This window comes from Schistocerca cancellata, chromosome 9, assembly GCF_023864275.1.
Source record: "Schistocerca cancellata isolate TAMUIC-IGC-003103 chromosome 9, iqSchCanc2.1, whole genome shotgun sequence".
Taxonomy (NCBI): Eukaryota; Metazoa; Arthropoda; class Insecta; order Orthoptera; family Acrididae; genus Schistocerca; species Schistocerca cancellata.
The window spans coordinates 294214546-294234789 of NC_064634.1; positions in this window are offsets into that span (position 1 = coordinate 294214546).

The following is a 20244-nucleotide window of genomic DNA, read 5'->3' on the forward strand; positions in this document are numbered from 1 at the left end:
GACATGAACAGTACTGAGCATATCTGGTATGCCTTGCACCGTGCCGTTCAGAAGAGATCTCGACCCCCTGGTACTCTTACGGATTTGTGGACAGCCCTGCACGATTCATTGTGTCAGTTTCTTACAGCACTGCTTCAGACAATAGTCGAGTCCATGTCACGTCATGTTGCGGCACTTCTGCGTGCTCGCAGGGGCCCTACGCGATATCAGGCAGGTATACCAGTTTGTTTGGCTCTTTAGTGTATGATGGTGCATGACACGTGCTGTCCTGCGACTGCAGAAGGAATGGAGTACTACACGCAGCCATGAGACAGAGTATAAGAACAGCGTTCATGAAGGCATCGTCTGACAGTGACTGGAGGCTAGCGCACACCTTGTTCAGTGACAGTCAGTTTCAGATTTGGTAAGAATTGTTGCCGTCAGGAAATGCAGCGCTATCTCAGCCAGTAACCGAGTCAAAACTGCGAAAGCTACTGGATGCAGCGGACATATGGAGCCAGACACCAGTAAAAAGGGCATCGTTTACCAAAGAATCCGGAAACTGGGCGGTAGTTGACTGGAGGGGACTATTGTTGCCCTATAAGTCACGATTTTACCTCTTCTCAAATAATTCAAGGCGTTGAGTGTCCCGTCGACATCTTGGACACTAGAGAAGGAGCACAAGTTCTGACTGTGGCAAGGATGGGGACAGAAATGGGCCTTGCCCTTTCAAAGGAACCATCTCGGCATCTGCCTGGAGCGATTTAAGGAAAACACGGAAACCGAAATCTGGATGATCAGTTGGGAGTTTGAACTGTCGTCCTCCCAAATGCGAGTCCAGTGCTAACCATTGCGCCTTCTCGCTCGGTATCTAGCGTACCGACGAATGCTGGACAGTTTGCTGTCGGGAGGGGGGGGGGAGGGGGGGGCAGACATTTGCTATTATCCTCTTCACCAGGAAGTTTGAGCAGCGATCCCTTAGGTAAGCGACGCCCTTCCGCAGACTCATTGTGTACCAAACCGTTCGGTGCAGGTAAAACTGCATATGTTGGGGATCGAAAGTATTTGCATTTGCAAGTGTCCGGACACCGCACCGATGACTCACTGAGGTGCTCGAGGGTGTCGGAGGTGGTTCTGTGATGTTTTGAGCATATTATTCCTTGCAGTAACTTGGGTGCACCCATACAGGTTAACGTCAACAAGAACCAGGAAGTTTATCTAACATTTTCGGTAAAAGGTGTTGCCCTTCCTTCGTCGCCTTGAGAGATTGCAGGGCACTCTCACTTCTGATTCGGTTTCATGCCACTTCGTGTTCATAGGGAATATGATCTTTACTGCAGTTTGACTTCATTCATTATGATGAAATGATGGGTGGTAGTTAATGATCTTGTCTGCATGCTCTAGGGAAGCTTTACCTGCATTCAAAGGAATAGGGTGCCGACTTAAACTACTGCAGTAAAAGCACGGCGTTGGTGGGCCGACAAAGCACGTTTTTCTGCGGAACGGTGTGGAGACATTTCCCTACTGCCCCTTGACATGGTCGCATTGTGAAAAACACATAAAGTTTTCGCCGGACGGGAGGCAGGCGTCCAGGTATACAGGCTAGCGCCGAGAAGTCGCCTCTGCACCGGACAGTGCGTTGTAGGCTGGGGATAAAGCAGAGGATGGGCCCTTGTGAGGGAGCAAGCCGCCAAAAGAAACGTAAACGTTCTGCGAATTTCTGTGGGACAGGGAAACGGGCGTCCAGACGTCCAGACTCTGTTTCAAACATGTTTGTGAAAGCACGAGGCTATTGGCGTGTTTATGGCCATTTTTTGGAAACTTTGAAATGGACGCAACAGGGGAGATAACAAGCTGTTTATGGAGGGCTGTCCGCCCCCGGTAGCTGAGTGGTTTCTTTGCCCCCCGAGCCCCCACCGGTCCACTACAAAAAAATAAATAAATAAATAAATAAATAAATAAAAAATAAAAAAAGTTGGTAGAGCACTTGCCCGCGCAAGGCAATGGTCCCGAGTTCGAGTCTCGACATTAAAAAAAAATAAAAAAAATCGATAAGATGGCCGGCGAAACCTTAGTAAGGACATGCCGAATCCGAAGCCTTGCCTGGGCTGAATCCTCTGTCCTGGTTCATTAGGTGTTTTGGTATTTTCATTTCGATAGACCCCTTTCTCACCCTATTCCACAAACTTGGCATAAAAAAAATAAATAAATAAAATAAAAAAAAAGTGGTCAGTGCGACTGACCGTCAATCCAAGGGCCCGGGTTCGATTCCCGGCTGGGTCGGAAATTTTCTCCGCTCAGGGACTGGGTGTTGTGTTGTCCCAATCATCATCATTTCATCCCCATCGACGCGCAAGTCGCCGAAGTGGCGTCAAATCGAAAGACTTGCACCACGCGAGCGGCCTACCCGACGGGAGGCCCTCGCCACACGACCACCATGGAGGGCTGTGCTTTCACCCTGTATTATGTTAGCAAAAGACACGGCAAACGCGTGGGAAAGAGGCCGAAAAGCTGAATCTTTTTTCTGCTTTCTGCCAAATAAGTGTATAATCTCTGATTGGTCAAATGAGTTTGCAGTTCAAAGACCATTCTCTGAACTTAGAATGCCGGGCTCCAGCTTTTGATTGGCTTGTGCGAAAGTGGGGGAAGTCAAAAAAGGGAAATGTGCTTTTGTAACCGAGCTGAGGAGGAAGTGAGGAGAAAGGAAGAAGGACTCTTGTACAAGTCTCTTGTACTGGCGCTTCGCTACTAAAGACCTGCAGGTCTCTACCTAAACAGTGAGACTTGTGCCCTTTGCTAGTGTGCCACTTAGAGCCTGTGCCAGTCACGTTCTGAACTGTCAGAGGTACTGCTTATATCATCACGGTCTCTCAGAGTGACGCGTGCGTCTACTTATTTGTCTTGAGTCGGCCGTCTAAACTTTTGACGCACAGTCGTGGCACGGAGTCAAATTGGTTTAGCAGACCAGCAAACGGGTCCACCTGCAAACTAGAATGCATCGGGGTTTCAGAGGCTCTTAGGGAAGTACCTGCATTCTGAATTAACCGAATGCGAAACTGCGTACTTGCATTTGTTGGGAATGGGCATTTAATTTCTCTGCACCCTTTTCTTTCGAACCATATTTTTATTTTTGTATGGTAGAATGTAGATGCTTGGTGGTGGCGTAGTTTGGTGCCATAATGTGAATTCATGTGTATGAAGTCAGATAGAGCGACTAGAGTTCTGGTTAGTGTCATGTGTCGATACCCAGCAGATCACTTTGTCCACCATAGATTCCATGTTAGTAAGGCGTTTGTTAAATAAAAATGTTTGTGTGATGTTTGTTTAATAATTTTGTTGTCTTGTGATGTTTAAGATGAATAACTCGAGTGTCAATTAGACTACAACTTCTCCCTGAGTTCTAATTAACAGTTCCTTCCCATTTTATTATTGCAGTCTAGATCTGAAACATAAGGAGTAGCTCTTCACTTGGTGTCCACTGTGTGGATCTTTTATTTCATTTACGATAATCATCCTTCAACTTTTATGATGAGTATGTTGTGGACACTCCTTCTTTGGGTGTGCCAATAGCCGCATTCACAGGGTTTCTTGCAGACGTTCTGGAGCTGATGAACACTCACGCACCATATCGCACCTTGAGTGATTCATTAAATAATCCCTCCCCCTCTTCCTGATCGGATTTGCATAGAAAATGCCTGGGAATGTTTATAACAGCGGATGAAACTTAGCAGACTACATTGAAACGTCCCCTTAGAACAATTATACATGACTGTACTTAAACTGACACACAATATTTTCAGCGCAACGCAATCTGACTATCAAAAATCCCTACAAAAGAATGGCCCTGACTAACATTAAACTATACTTTTCACAAATCACTTACCTCATAAAAATCTTCGTTACTCAAGCTACTGCAATACAGCGAGCGCCACTACTGCCAGCTAAATAAAAGATTCAAACTACAGAAGGCGCTAACTACTAATAGGCATAGTTAGCAAATGAAAGATTTTGATAGAGAACAAACAATGTATTTACGTTAATAATCATAATAAATATAGCAGTTCATGACATTACAAATTTCAAAACTCCGCCATCTCTCTCCCCACATCCACCACTGCTGGCGGCTCACCTCCAACTGCGCAACGCTACGCTCTGTTCACATCCAGCTGCCGCTGCCCAACACTACAATGGCAGACAACAATGCAAACTGGCCACAGAATGCACACAGCACAGCCAGTAATTTTCATACAGAGCGCTACGTGGCGTTACCAATATAAAAACCTGAACAGCCTACTTACATAGCCCCCATGTTCCCCACAAAAAATTTTACAAATTGTTTTGGGCAGTGGCCAATAATGATTTGATAAAATTTTTCATAATTAAGATATCAAATCCACACACTTATTGCTACAATGTTGGTCAAAAGCTAAAATTTTCTCACAGTCCATAAAGACATTCATGATCGTTTATCACAGTAAGATAGCAGTGTTTTTCTCAAAGTCCGAGCAGTAAAAGAAAATGCACACGGAAGTAGTGGATTTCCATGCAGTCTTGAAGAAGTAGTGTTGTCCTTCCAGCGGAAAGACAGTGCTGACTCTTGACATGCTGACAGGTAATGGGCCACAACAGAGCAAACCCACAGCAGAGTCATTCGACATTTTGAAGAATAGTGGTAGGTAGGTCATCACAGAGCAGACCCACTGTAGTCCTGGTAGAGATTACGGTATTGGTGGGCCACCAGAGGTGCAGACCCACTGCAGTCCTTGTAGAAATAACGGTACTGGTGAGTCAGCAAAGGTGTAGACCCACTGTAGTCCTTGTAGAAATAATGGTATTGGTGGGTCATCAAAGGTGTAGACCCACTGTAGTCCTTGTAGAGATGGCCAGCAGCCATCTGCTGCGACTGTGCAGGTGCACAATCACCATCGAAGAGTCTTTGGGCCGAAATGAGTATTGTACAATCAGAAATAATTATTTTGAAAGAAATAGGAATAGCATACAGGAAGGAGGTATAGATAGGACTTTTTGGGAATAATGATGAATGAAGGGAGATCTCCAAGAAGCAAAGAAAGTTTTGTTTGCAAAATACTGCAATAAAACAAAACCTGTCCTTTCCTTGTGTTATCCCACTATGTGTTTATGTACCCTTGTTTATTTGTCTTTTTCCTGTTTTATGTGTTTAGCTGATGAGAGCTATGTCGTAGAATTTTTCTGATAATATGTTATTTTCTTTATAAAGATGTTTAGACATTATTTATTCTGTTTTGTTTTAATGCTCATCTGTGTAGTTGATGTTTAGAAAGTTATTCTGATCTTTTATGTATGTACTCATGTCATAATTCCTGTAACACTGATGTATATGTTATTTCTATTCTTTTGTAAAGCCTGTATTACTACAAATGTTGTCTGTATTGTTATGTTCTTTAATGATGTATTTTGTACCTTTGTTATTGTATTCTTATGTTATAATATTGTAAATGACACCAGTTCATCAAATTAAGTAACTGGTAAGCATTCATTTCACTGCACACATTTCTGTTGGTCATAGTAATGCACAATATGTGAGAAGTTGGGACTGTTAGTGTTTGCACGTGTGTTATTAATTCAGCAAGGGACTGGATAACAGCATTGCTACTGTAGTTTTAAGGACAATTCCAAAAACTTCGTGAGTGTACAAGTGGTGGTTTATGGACTTGCTATATTGTCTGCAAGACTTCTAAGGACAATTCCAAAAACTTTGTGCGTGCACAAGTGGTGGTTTATGGACTTGCTGTCTTCTCTGCAAGACTCTTCGATGGTGATTGTGCACCTGCACAGTCGCAGCAGATGGCTGCTGGCCATCTCTACAAGGACTACAGTGGGTCTACACCTTTGATGACCCACCAATACCATTATTTCCACGACTACAGTGGGTCTACACATTTGATGACCCACCAATACCATTATTTCTACAAGGGCTGCAGTGGGTCTGCACCTCTGGTGGCCCACCAATACCACAATCTCTACTAGGACTACAGTGGGTCTACTCTGTGATGACCTACCTACCAATATTCTTCAAAACGTCGAATGACTCTGCTGTGGGTTTGCTCTGTTGTGGCCCGTCACCTGTCAGCATGTCAAGAGTCAGCACTGTCTTTCCGTTGGAAGGACAACACTACTTCAAGACTGCATGGAAATCCACTACTTCTGTGTGCAATTTCTTTTAGTAATGAGACTTTGTAAAAAAAAAAACTGTAATTACTACTATGATGAATGATCAGGACTGTCTTTATGGACTGTGAGAAAATTTTAGCTTTTGACCAACATTGTATCAATAAGTGTGTGCATTTGATATCTTTGTTATTGTAATTATGAAAAATTTTATCAAATCATTATTGGCCACTGCCCAAAACAATTTGTAAAATTTTTTGTGGGGAACATGGGGGCTATGTAAGTAGGCTGTTCAGGTTTTTATATTGGTAACGCCACGTAGCGCTCTGTGTGAAAATTACTGGCTGTGCTATGTGCATTCTGTGGCCAGTTTGCATTGTTGTCTGCCATTGTAGTGTTTGGCAGCGGCAGCTGGATGTGAACAGCGCGTAGCGTTGCGCAGTTGGAGGTGAGCCGCCAGCAGTGGTGGATGTGGGGAGAGAAATGGCTGAGTTTTGATATTTGTAAGAATGGATGTTATGAACTGCCATATATATTATGACTAAATACAATGTTTGTTCTCTATTAAAATCTTTCATTTGCTAATTATGCCTATCAGTAGTTAGTGCCTTCCGTAGTTTGAATCTTTTATTTAGCTGGCAGTAGTGGCGCTCGCTGTATTGCAGTAGTTCTAGTAATGAAGATTTTTGTGAGATAAGTGATTTGTGAAAGGTATTGATTAATGTTAGTCAGGGCCATTCTTTTGTAGGGATTTTTGAAAGTCAGATTGCGTTGCTTAGTGCCTTCCGTAGTTTGAATCTTTTATTTAGCTGGCAGTAGTGGCGCTCGCTGTATTGCAGTAGTTCGAGTAATGAAGATTTTTGTGAGGTAAGTGATTTGTGAAAGGTATAGATTAATGTTAGTCAGAGCCATTCTTTTGTAGGGATTTTTGAAAGTCAGATTGCGTTGCGCTAATAAAAAATATTGTGTGTCAGTTTAAGCACAGTCGTGTATAAATTGTTCTAAGGGGACGTTAGAACATTCCCACAATTTAGTAGTCCTATAGAATGTAATCATCAATAAGTGACTTCAACCAGATATAACTGAAAAGTCGTGGGGATTCTCTTCTTTCCTGTATTGAAGCTAGTGAAACTTTGATTTCTATTCTTTGCCTTCAACAGTTATTCATTCTACCTTAGAAATGTTGAGGAACTGAATACATGTTAAGTTGCTCTAAAACACTCAAAGAACTGCTCCTCATGGCCCTGAGATTAAATATTCTACCTTCGCAATGGAAGATCTGCTCTGCTCTGCAACAGTACGTGAAATATAATCGTCTGCATCTGCACCTGAAGCAAACGGTTTCGATAATTTGTGCAAATTGGTTTTTCAGTAGCAAATGTGAACTTTGGATTTGTGTGGTATAGTGAATCAATAATTTATATCGGATATTTTGCATCGAATCTAGAAAAACGAATATATGTTTAAAGGGCTCTGTTTATATTTTCAGTTTCAAGTACAAACTTTTCTAGACATACTTGTCGCTAACGACCAAGTGGAAGCCAGCATGGAATACAAAAACCGTGAGACAACAATTATCTGAAATCAGGCAAGAAATCAGTTGTCGTCCGTCAACTTGTATTACGTTTAAGTCCACAGCACTTAGACAGTATATGACCACATTAAACCACATCACTGAGTGCCTCGAAAGAGAACCTGACTCCTCATATTAATTATCCTGTTAAACTCTGCTATGAAAACAAGCTGTAGCCCCAAATAGACAATGCTAAGGTCTATGTGGTTACCACGAAGAAACGGCAAATACAGTGATTTTCTAATCACGTAACTGATATGAAAAGAATAACTCACATTAATATTATTCCGCTCTAAGCATATGACAAAAATTTGAGATGACGGCGAGTGCAAAAGTGTCAGTATACGTTACCTCATTCAGCACGCAGAAGGCAGCCTGCACAACGGCAGAAGTCAGTCCATTCCAATCGATGTCCCGGGAGCACGTGTTGTGCCCCAGCCAAATTCTACCTGCCCGTTAACTTTGCCAGGAAACCTCTGACATCATCCATCAACAACTGAGAAAGACAGACCGTGACGCGTACGCCAGAGCACCTGACGCTGCAGGTGTTACGACTGTCAACAGCCGTCTCCGACAGGGAGCGAGGAACTGTTTCAGATCGGTTTAATAATTCTCGACTGCGCGTTTAGATGCCTGCAACCTCTCTTAGCACACTACAGAGTTAACACCCTTAGAGCGTACCTTTTCACTGACATCTTGATTTCCCGTGGGCCCTGCCCTGAGCCAAACATTCTCCAAGTATGGCTGACAGGGCGACTAGTGTGACGTCACAAGTTCGTTGCGGGGGCCTGTATATCTCATGGGCCCCGTTACCAATCTGACCAAGCCTATCACAGAAGCCTGCCCAAAGCGTGTGTTCAGGTAGAACGTTTTCTGGTAAAATTAGCAGACGAAAGCTAATGCTGTAGTAAACTAATATTCTAGTGGATATGTAATCACAATGCAAACCACAACGAGCTCTCACCATTATTAGGGCTACAGAGGATGTTCCACAATATTAACGTGATGTGTTCTGCGGAGGGGTGGGGGGTAGGGGGGGGGGGAGGGCTTTCGTGCTCAGGTACTTATTTTGCCAGTAGGATACTGTATTAGAATAACCATTGGCGTATAGTATGATAAATTGTTCGCGAAATTGCTATCAGCAGTCAAATTGACGAGATCGTACATATTCAGATTACTGCTGCACATTTATGACAAGAAACAGCACATCTTTGCAGCTAGTTTCTGTAGGATTATGGCAGCTTTCTGCGGAAAACATTTTTCAAGTAAATAAGTGACTAACGTCATTATCATCTCCCACCGTAAAACTCCTGAGACTGTTGGGAAACACATGGAATAATCCTGTGGCATTATTGGCTATGAGAACACGTCCAGGCTGTTCGGCCACCTCATGCAATCTTTTTTCTTATCCCACTTAGGTGACTTGCGTGTCAACGAAGATGAGCTAAAATTATTAGGAAAACACGAAAGCCCAGTCCCCGAGCGAAGAAAATATCTTGCTCGGCTGGGAATCCCGCCCCGGGAACCGGAAATCTAGAACCAACGACGCTAATCGCTGTTCAGGTTCTGTCTTGCTCGCTATGAAGAGGAGGCTGTTTGGTAAGTCGTTCATATACATCGACGGTGCCCTGTCTTGTGATGAATGATAATTACAGGGTTTTTCTGTTTTTGGTCACTGGCTTCACTAGTAAACATTATGTACTTTACTTTCAACTGTAATACTACACCTCCAACTTTATAATATGTCCCGAAACAGTATCGTCTCCAGATATCTTCCCTTCTTCGTACCTCGAAAGGCTTTGTACACTTCATCTGGCATTATTTCCAGAATTTCATTATTTTCTTCATTTACTGTCATTTCTGATTCAGCTCTTGAAAGACACAGACACTTTAAGAAATTTCGAATGACGTGTGTAATTTTATTCCCCTCAACCACTGAAATATCGTCTCCTTCATACTATTATTGTTTTCAATTGTTTTCATATGATCTTTCTCTCGTATCGATTCAAATTATCTGAAAGACATTTCCGAATACTGCTGTTTATTTCTATAACGTTTCCATGACTTTCGCCACTGCACGTACTTGTGTTATAATCAACTATAGATTTTCATTTATTTACTTTATATTTTCCCCGAATCTCTGTCTAAAGATGCAGCAATTTAATGCAGATGTATTGAGCTGAGATTACAAGTCTAAATCATGCTGGCATGGCTAATAAGGTTGCTTAGTAGTACGAAGTGTGATTTAGAATTCTTAATTGGTCTTTTCGCAGAAGAGGATATTGGAAGGATGGAACGAAGAAAGTTTAGGGTTTGACTACCCATCAACGATGATGTCATTAAGGGCAGGGCACAGGTTCGGTTTATGGAAGGACGAGAAAAAATATTCCTTTCAAACGAACCGTTCCAGCATGCGTCTCAAGCGATTTAGGAAAATCTCGGAAAACCTAATCTGGATGGCCAGATGGTAATTGGGGGAAATCAGCTAGCGTTCTCCCGAATACGCACTAGTGTCTTACGACTGAGCCACTTCGATAGAAACGGATGTAGGAAATGATGCTGATAATTACAGTTGTTACGAATCCCACGCAACGTGTCGACACTCGCTTCCGGCCGTCTACGCGACGACGTCGTGTACGTGATTGTGGACTGGTCCAGTGTAGACTGGCTAGGGGCTCCGGGGCGTGGTCACTGAAATTTTTACGCCCTCCTCCCTACGGTATTACCACAGCGTCTCCGGCGCGCCCACATTCTTCTCTCCCTGAAATAAAAGAAGATACAGCGGGATGTTTTGCTGGGATGTGGAAGTGAACAAAATAATCATTTTATTGTTGGATGATATGATATCCACTAGTCAAATTCTAAAAAGATTCTGCCCAGTATCGGACACCTTCGTTCCATAAAAACTTCACCGCATTTGATTACGAACCTTAAAATGGGCTATTACGCAATGAAATAACAGTCTGGCAGAAGTTACAGAAGTTGCCTTAGCGAATACCTACGATAAATGTTTATAGTTATTCAACCATCTGACGACAGAGCATACTGTACCTCAACGAAATATCACATGAAGCATCGTCAATAGCTGCTATCGATTTTGTCATTCTAATTGTTGAATGAGTGGAGAAAAGCTCCCAAGTCAAACGTGTATAAACGTGTAGTGTTTATGGATAATAAGGTGAAACAATGCTCTAACGGACGTCTTTACCCACACATTCAGTATATTACCAATCTATTTTTTTTTTCCTTTTATGAAATGTTATACTGCTAACCACGACTATATCATTATTTAGAATATATCATAAACTCCGTCATACAACGAGTTATCCTCACTGACGATCAGTCGTAATGCCAAATGTCCGCCAAGCACCCACATTAATGTTTTCCTGGTTTTCCTAAATCATTAGGAGTGAATACCACATATATTCTTCAAAATCTGCGGCTGCTGTCCTTTGTAAGCCTGAATTCTGTCTCCAATTACATCATCGTCGACTAGACCTACCGCCTAATCTTTCTTATACCGTTCTTGTGAAACAAACACAGTGCTGAGTGTTACTGACAAGAGAACTCAAGCTGATTCCATATTTGTGAATTTCCAAAAAAAAAAAAAAATCAAATGGCTCCGAGCAGTATGGGACTTAACACCTGAGGTCATCAGTCCCCTAGAACTTAGAGCTACTTAAACCTAACTAACCTAAGGACATCACACACATCCATGCTCGAGGCAGGATTCGAACCTGCGACCGTAGCGGTCGCGCGGTTCCAGACTGTAGCGCCTAGAATCGCTCGGTCACCCCGGCCGGCCGTGAATTTCCAGAAGGCTTTTTACACCGCTCCTCAAGCGGCTTTTAATTTGATTGCGAGCCTACGCGCGATTCAAACTGTCATATTCTGTCCGTAGGTTCGTAGAGGTTCGCGGTATGTCATCAATTGAAAACTAAGTTAGATCTGGAGTTCCCCAAGGAGGCGTTATACAAACTCTGATGTCTTAGAATGTTTGCAGATGATATAGTAAGGTCATCAGAAGATTAAAACGATCTGCAAAATGATTTAAACAAGATATCGGCATGGTGCAAAACTTGGCAGTTTACCCAGAACAAGAATAAGTATGACGTCCTCTACGGGCATACTACACAAAATTCCGGCAAAAAAATTCGATTACACGATACATCATGTAACTAAATCCGAGGTGAATTCGATAAGTAATGCAACAATTTTTTTTCTCGAACTATTCCGCTTGCAAAAGTGCGGAATTTTTTGTGGGACATCGTGGAATACTCCCGCTCCAGCCCCCATAGTTTCATGAAGTTTTAATACGTGGCGACTGTACATGCAGCTTTCAAAATGGCGTCTGTGACGGAGGTGCGTGTCAGGCACAGAACGGTCACTGCGTTTCTCTTGGCGAAACCCCAGAGCATCGCAGACATTCATAGGCGCTTGCAGAACGTCTACGGAGATCTGGTTGTGAACAAAAGCACAGTGAGTCGTTGAGCGAGGAGACAGACAATCATCATTGCAAGGTAGCACAGACCTGTCCGATTTCCAGCGTGCTTCGCAGAAACTCACAGGCTCTTGCAGATTGTCTACAGAGGACAAAAGAACCGTGAGCCATTGAATAAATCGTCAGTCACTATCGCAACAAGGTGAAGCAGACCTGTCGGATCTCCCCCGCGGGCCAGCCGGCCGCACTTGTAGCTGTGACTCGTACAATGATGGAACGTGTGGACACTGCCATTAGATGTGATCGACGGGCCATTGTCAAAAACCTCGCTGCTCAAATGGACATCTCTGATGGTGGTGCTGACACACTTGTCCCCCAGTTGGGGTACTCAAAAGTGTGTGTCCACTGGCTTCCTCGGCGACTAGCAGAAGGCCGTAAAGAACAACGACTGAGCGGAATTGCTTTCGCGCTACGATGCTGATCGTGACTTTTTTGTCGAACGTTGTCAGAGACAATGAGACATGGGTTTTATCACTTCGAATCGGAGACGAAAAGTCGGCAGAGTGGCGCCACATAACTTCTCCTTTAAATAAAATTTTCAAAGCCAAGCCTCTGCCGAAGTCATCGGGACGGTCGTCTGAGACTCTGAAGGGGCTATTCTGTTTGACTTCCTCACTCATAGTGCAAACATCAACTCTGACGTGTGCTATCCTCAGGACACTGAAGGAACAACTTCAGCGTGTTCGTTACCACAAAAATGCAAACGAACTTCTTCTCCACTGCAACGCAAAGCCTCACAAAAGTCTGCGCACCCGAGTGGTACTCACATAACTTGATTGGACTGTTCTTCCTCATCCACCTTAAAGTCTGAATCTGGCACCTTCCAACTTGCATCTGTCTGTCCCAGTGAAGAATGCACTCCGCAGGAAGCGCGTGGATGACGGGGCGGTTATTGATGCAACAAGATGTGGGCTCTGACGTCGACTAGTAGAGTGGTATCATGCGATCGTACAGCTCCCTCTCGCCCCAGTAAAGTGGCGTAAGGTCGTCACATTGAACGCAAATAATTTTGAAAAATTGAAAAATAGGGATCTGTAGCCAAAAGAGTGGGGAACAGTGTGGTGTACTAGAACCCTGAAAAAAACCACTCCGCTTTCAGAATAAAATTTCTATTACTTATTAAACGCCCCTCTTAGCTAGGGATTACAATTTCGAACAAGTTAAATTGGAACCGCCACACAGAAAATGTAGCAGGGAAAGCGAACAAAAGACCAGGTTTGAATCACAGAACACTTAAAAGTTTGTAAGTTCTTCTAAGGAGACCACCTATACAGCGTTTATCCGTCTTTTTCAGTATCACTGCACAACATGGAATCTTTTCCAGACAGGATTGACAGAGGACGCCGAGAAAGTTCAAAGAAGGGCAGCTTGTTTTGTACGGTTGCACCGTACTGGAGAGAGTGTCATGGATATGGTAAGCGAGTACGTGTGCCAATCATTGAAACATTTTTCTTTACGGCAAGATCTTTTCACGAAATCTCCAGCACCAACTTATTCTTGCGAATGCCCAAACATTTTGTTGACGACCACTGACACAGCGAGGAATGACAGTTGTGACAAGAGAAGGAAAATCGGAGGTCGCGCGGAAAGATTCACTAGTCATTTTTCCCTCGTGCTGTTCGAGAGTGGAGCGGTAGAGAAGTAGTTGGAAAGCGGTTTTATGAAGCTTCTGTCAAATATTAAAGTGTGAACTGCAGGGTGATGATGTAGACGTAGATGTAGATTGGTAAATAGATCGTAGTTGTTTCAGTACCTCTCTGGACAAAAAAAGTGAAGAAAACTGACGATTGCAAAACACCCATTCCTTTAGGTAAGTGCATGTCAAAAACTTTTGAAACGATCCTTCGTCTCGTCCTCGGCGATATCGTGCAGCTGCGATAACACGACGCTCAACCTCAATCATAAGCCAGGCCTTCCTAGCTACGTGAGGCACGCGGAACAAATTATTCTTCATCTTATTTTCGTCTTTCTTCAAGAGTTAGGTGTTTGCCTATTACATCCTGCTTTTCAGTGCTTATATTTTCTGCGCTTAGTTGCTCTTCTATCTCTATATATCTTTCTTGGTTGTTATGTTGCGTATTAGAGCTCTCTTTGGTAGCGAAACGTTCATTGTGGACTCGAATCAATTTTCAGTACAATTACACTTATAAAAATCTTCACAAAGGTCGCCAGCATCGTTTTGGCCCACAGGAGCATGTTAAAATTGTCGCTACTGTTGTATCAAATGATAAATTCCCTGCAGTGATCTAAATGCACTCAGTGACTCTAAAATCTGGCCACTGGACTGCAAACGTACACTGCTAATAATCATAGCATCATGTCCCACTGATTTACTGCGATTTTCGCAGAAATTTCTAGAAAGACGAAACAGAACACTCGTTCAAATCAGTGAAGGTCGTGAGTCACATCAAAATCATTATATTTCAAATAGAAGGAAAAAAAACATAATGATGCTATTTTAAATCTCTGACTGTATCAAGCTCTTAAGTATCCACAAACTCTTCAACGAGTTCTTTGTACCTATCGTCAATGATGACAAGCTTGTCAATGACGGAAGAGCATTAGTTCGAAAGTTTGTGGATATTCAACCACTTGACGCGTGTAGAAGCAACAGAAAATTTTATTCTCTTTTCGTTTTTTGCATAAATGTAATGTTTAGACTCTGAAGGCACTTTATAAGTATGGATAAGTGCAGCATTTCAGAATGTTAACAACTGGATGAAAGAAATCAATTTCTGAGTCAAAGGCGTGACAAAAAGTGTATCCGGTACGATAGTTATCTAGTGCACCACTTAGAATCCTTCTGTTAATATGTTTGCAAATACCCTCTCTTCAATCAACGCGAAGTTGCTGTACGCAATAAATCGACAATCTAATACATTCACTTGCATTCCAGTAACATGCGATCGCACTAAGACGCAATATTTGTCTACAGAAAAGGAAGAAAAACTAATCAGAACCCACAGAAAAAGTACTTGCTAATTATTGTAAGCTTTCCATGCTAGTGAATGACACAGTCTAGCACGGTGGATCACTGCCTTCAGCTTTAAGACTATATGGCACAGTTAATTATTATCGCCGTCTAAGATGGCTTACGGCTCCGCAACCTACATCCAAGAGCGCTGCCGACGCCTGGATGTGAAATCGCGACAACTCTTGAAAACTTTTATTAATTGATTTATTTTTCTCAGCCAAGCAGCAAGAAGCGCAGAATGATACACTTTTAACTCAAACATGGCCCTAGTCATCGACCATCCCCTATTCTGCCACTAATAGTATTCACTGGGAAGCTTTGCTCTTGGCATGGAATCTCGTATTTCTCACTTACGGTTTCCGCGAGGAAATCTCATGTAGCCGGAACAACATGCTATTTATGAATTGTTAAACCTCTCTTCGACATTTCAGCAGTTGAACTGTTAACTTTCATCTGATGTAAAATGTGCTAAGTCTCTTCGACATAACAATAACAGGATTGCAACGATGGGACCCCCCCCCCCCATCTAAATAACTGTTCTATTATATATCAAATTGTTCAAATGGCTCTGAGCACTATGCGACTTAACTTCTGAGGTCATCAGTCGACTATAACTTAGAACTAATTAAACCTAACTAACCTAAGGACATCACACACATCCATGCCCGAGGCAGGATTCGAACCTACGACCGTAGCGGTCGCTCGGTTCCTGACTGTAGCGCCTAGAACCGCGCGGCCACTCCGGCCGGCTACTAGATATCCTGCGCATGGACAATTACTCAATTAAACTTGAGATACAGTTCTTCTAAATGCTTTCGTCGGTACGTAAATCTTACCAGTTCCTTCCTGCGAGATATGCGACTGCCTCTTTATCTAGATTACTGAATATGTTAAGAATTTTTGTGTCATTTGTACTTTAGAAATGTTAATTATATATTTTATTCAATATTTTTGAGGTTTTATGATGAAATGAAACACAGTTTAGATAGATTCACCTTTTAAAAATTTTATTCAACATTGTAAAATACAGAAATGTGCAAGCAATTCTCTAACTATCCCAGGCAGTGATGCTGCAGATGAATCGCACATGCTCCGTCCTGAAGCACAGCATGCACTGATATTCGTAGCGAAAGCTTCCTCTGAAGTGTTCTGACGTGTAAGCTCTGTAAGCGCATGCCAGACACTTCCAGGAAATATACACTCCTGGAAATTGAAATAAGAACACCGTGAATTCATTGTCCCAGGAAGGGGAAACTTTATTGACACATTCCTGGGGTCAGATACATCACATGATCACACTGACAGAACCACAGGCACATAGACACAGGCAACAGAGCATGCACAATGTCGGCACTAGTACAGTGTATATCCACCTTTCGCAGCAATGCAGGCTGCTATTCTCCCATGGAGACGATCGTAGAGATGCTGGATGTAGTCCTGTGGAACGGCTTGCCATGCAATTTCCACCTGGCGCCTCAGTTGGACCAGCGTTCGTGCTGGACGTGCAGACCACGTGAGACGACGCTTCATCCAGTCCCAAACATGCTCAATGGGGGACAGATCCGGAGATCTTGCTGGCCAGGGTAGTTGACTTACACCTTCTAGAGCACGTTGGGTGGCACGGGATACATGCGGACGTGCATTGTCCTGTTGGAACAGCAAGTTCCCTTGCCGGTCTAGGAATGGTAGAACGATGGGTTCGATGACGGTTTGGATGTACCGTGCACTATTCAGTGTCCCCTCGACGATCACCAGTGGTGTACGGCCAGTGTAGGAGATCGCTCCCCACACCATGATGCCGGGTGTTGGCCCTGTGTGCCTCGGTCGTATGCAGTCCTGATTGTGGCGCTCACCTGCACGGCGCCAAACACGCATACGACCATCATTGGCACCAAGGCAGAAGCGACTCTCATCGCTGAAGACGACACGTCTCCATTCGTCCCTCCATTCACGCCTGTCGCGAAACCACTGGAGGCGGGCTGCACGATGTTGGGGCGTGAGCGGAAGACGGCCTAACGGTGTGCGGGACCGTAGCCCAGCTTCATGGAGACGGTTGCGAATGGTCCTCGCCGATACCCCAGGAGCAACAGTGTCCCTAATTTGCTGGGAAGTGGCGGTGCGGTCCCCTACGGCACTGCGTAGGATCCTAAGGTCTTGGCGTGCATCCGTGCGTCGCTGCGGTCCGGTCCCAGGTCGACGGGCACGTGCACCTTCCGCCGACCACTGGCGACAACATCGATGTACTGTGGAAACCTCACGCCCCACGTGTTGAGCAATTCGGCGGTACGTCCACCCGGCCTCCCGCATGCCCACTATACGCCCTCGCTCAAAGTCCGTCAACTGCACATACGGTTCACGTCCACGCTGTCGCGGCATGCTACCAGTGTTAAAGACTGCGATGGAGCTCCGTATGCCACGGCAAACTGGCTGACACTGACGGCGGCGGTGCACAAATGCTGCGCAGCAAGCGCCATTCGACGGCCAACACCGCGGTTCCTGGTGTGTCCGCTGTGCCGTGCGTGTGATCATTGCTTGTACAGCCGTCTCGCAGTGTCCGGAGCAAGTATGGTGGGTCTGACACACCGGTGTCAATGTGTTCTTTTTTCCATTTCCAGGAGTGTATATCCACAGGCCACCATTCGACACACTCATACACTGTACATTGGACGGCTCAACTATCGCACATAAAGTTTCTCAACATACAGTAGATTCCTGAAAGTGAATGCGCTGCGTGGTATTCTCGTTGTTGTATGTTTTTACTGTTCTCGGGTAGTCCCCCACACATATTGTACGACAGTATACTGACACTGCAGGCGTTTGAGCGTCGAATACAGCAGTTACTTGCGTTGAACTGACGTAATTGATACAATTCATAGTCTGAAAGCACTAATTTCATACCACTAAATCGTGGGTCTTAAAAAATTATCATTACGTTTAACTCATAATCTTAGAAGATGCCAAGAAGTACGTGTTTGCTGTCACTCGCATTCAACTTTTACGTTGTAGCGAGTAATACCACTTTCGTAGCGGCATTAAACCATGGTACCGGCTTGACGAATGGTGCAGGCGATGGTGATAATGTAAGTTCATAGTATGCAAAGATTTCTGCAGGTTGGACTGATATCTGCTCCTACGAATCAGGTGCATTGTGCAATGCTGGTGACTTGGCGATCGGTGTATTTGTTGGGTATATTGGAAACGCGAAGTCTGGAAACAATTCTGTGACCTGCTCTGGTATATCAGGCACTGCATCGTAGACTCTGTCTGTGTGTCAACTCATTAGTGCCGGTGATGGATACAGTTCTGAATGCTGACTTGATTTCCTCTCCAACATGTCGAGAGCCGCATCAGGGAGCGTGTCTGCACGCTCGCTTGTTATCTGCTGCTGCTGCTGCTGCTGCTGCAGCTGCTCATATATATCAGACACTGCATCAGACCTGTCAGGGAGCTGTTGAACTCAGAGAGAAATAAAAGAAAACCATGAGAAATGCATACATACACATAACCAATACTAAACATTGAGAGAGAAGAATGGTTTATTGCTTGCATTGGATGTGTCGGTCAGTTCCTTCTGCCTGAGGTGTTAGATCTCTGATGACGTTTCATGATGATGATCAACCTTTCACTAAGGTGTATGGAGCAGAAATGATGGATTCGTTTGAACTTTAGTAAGCCTGGGCGCTGAGGATGAGTAGTGGGGATAGACGACAGTAGCGCCACGAAAATTGGAACAACTGTTTTGGGCTGCACTGATATCCCCAGGTAATCTGCCCTGGATTCTGATGTCACTGAAGATGTTATCAACCCTAAATTTAGAACCAAGCGGGTTAGTACCTGTGGGCGACTTCATAGAAATACCGTTCCCCTGATCAGTGGTTTACTAAGTGAATAACATGCTGAAATTCACATAAAAGACTTCATCTTCTGAAATGTTCTGAAATCTGAAATATTTCGAATAAAGTCTGGAATTACAGTAATTTTTATGAAGCAGGAAATAGATCAATGTAGACTACATAGCACTTCATCCCATTCATGTTAAAGCAAACAACACTGTATCAAAATGTCTCCACACTATGCCAAAATGTCCAACAAAATACACCCTGAATGCAGCAAAATGCTTCCCAAATTACAGCTTCCATCATCATCACCAATGTTCTCAGCACCCTCACCACCACAAGAGCGTCCCTACTTTGTAGCTCCAATTGGCAGTCTGTGAATTCCACCAGTGCAATGGTGACTAAGATGGTTAAGTTGGCCAGTACGTTGTTGATGGCTAGTAAGCCTGGAGGGGATGGTAGGAGGGACGAGGGCTGGGGGTTGGAGGGTGAAGGGAGGGAGGAATCCCGTGAAATCGTTGATGACTTCATCAGTGATGCCGTCATTGACATACTTTGGGCCAGAACTGTCCTTACAGATGCTGCTGCAGTCCACAAATAGCCTCGATGTGCACATGTGTCATTGATACTTGGCTCCAAAAATACGGGGTGGGCCGTAAGTCAGTTGTCACTAGCAATCCATTCCCTAGCATAGTTTTAGTCAATCGTGAGCTTGACAATTGCGTAGTACCCGTAAGTCAGTTGAAACTATTCGTTTGAAGTTACGCTGTTGGTTGTTATCTCAGAAAAAGTGTATGGGAAGTTAACTAAAGAACAGCCTGTATTTGTTTTGCAAACATGATGGAAACATGACCATAATTAGTTATGTTTATTATTTGTTTGTGGAACGGTTTTCAAACATGCAAACTCCATTTGGACAAGTTATTTGCGCACTGAAATTAAGATATGAAGAGATTGTTTCGGCAGTTAATCTTAATGTAGTCGCATAATGTTTTATGCAGTCGCCGACTAAATCTCAAAGAAAAGCGTCCAAGGAGTATGGAAGAGCTAAAAGAAAATCCCCGAATGATTCAGAAACGCTGATGAGACGATACAGGCCTACTTTGCTTTACAACCCAAATCAACATGAGCCGGATATGTGCATGGAATACTGCGAGTTGTACACAATCCAACGAGAAGCGGATTCTAAGTTTTACAAAAGCATTCTTTGGAGCGACATAGCAACTTTTAA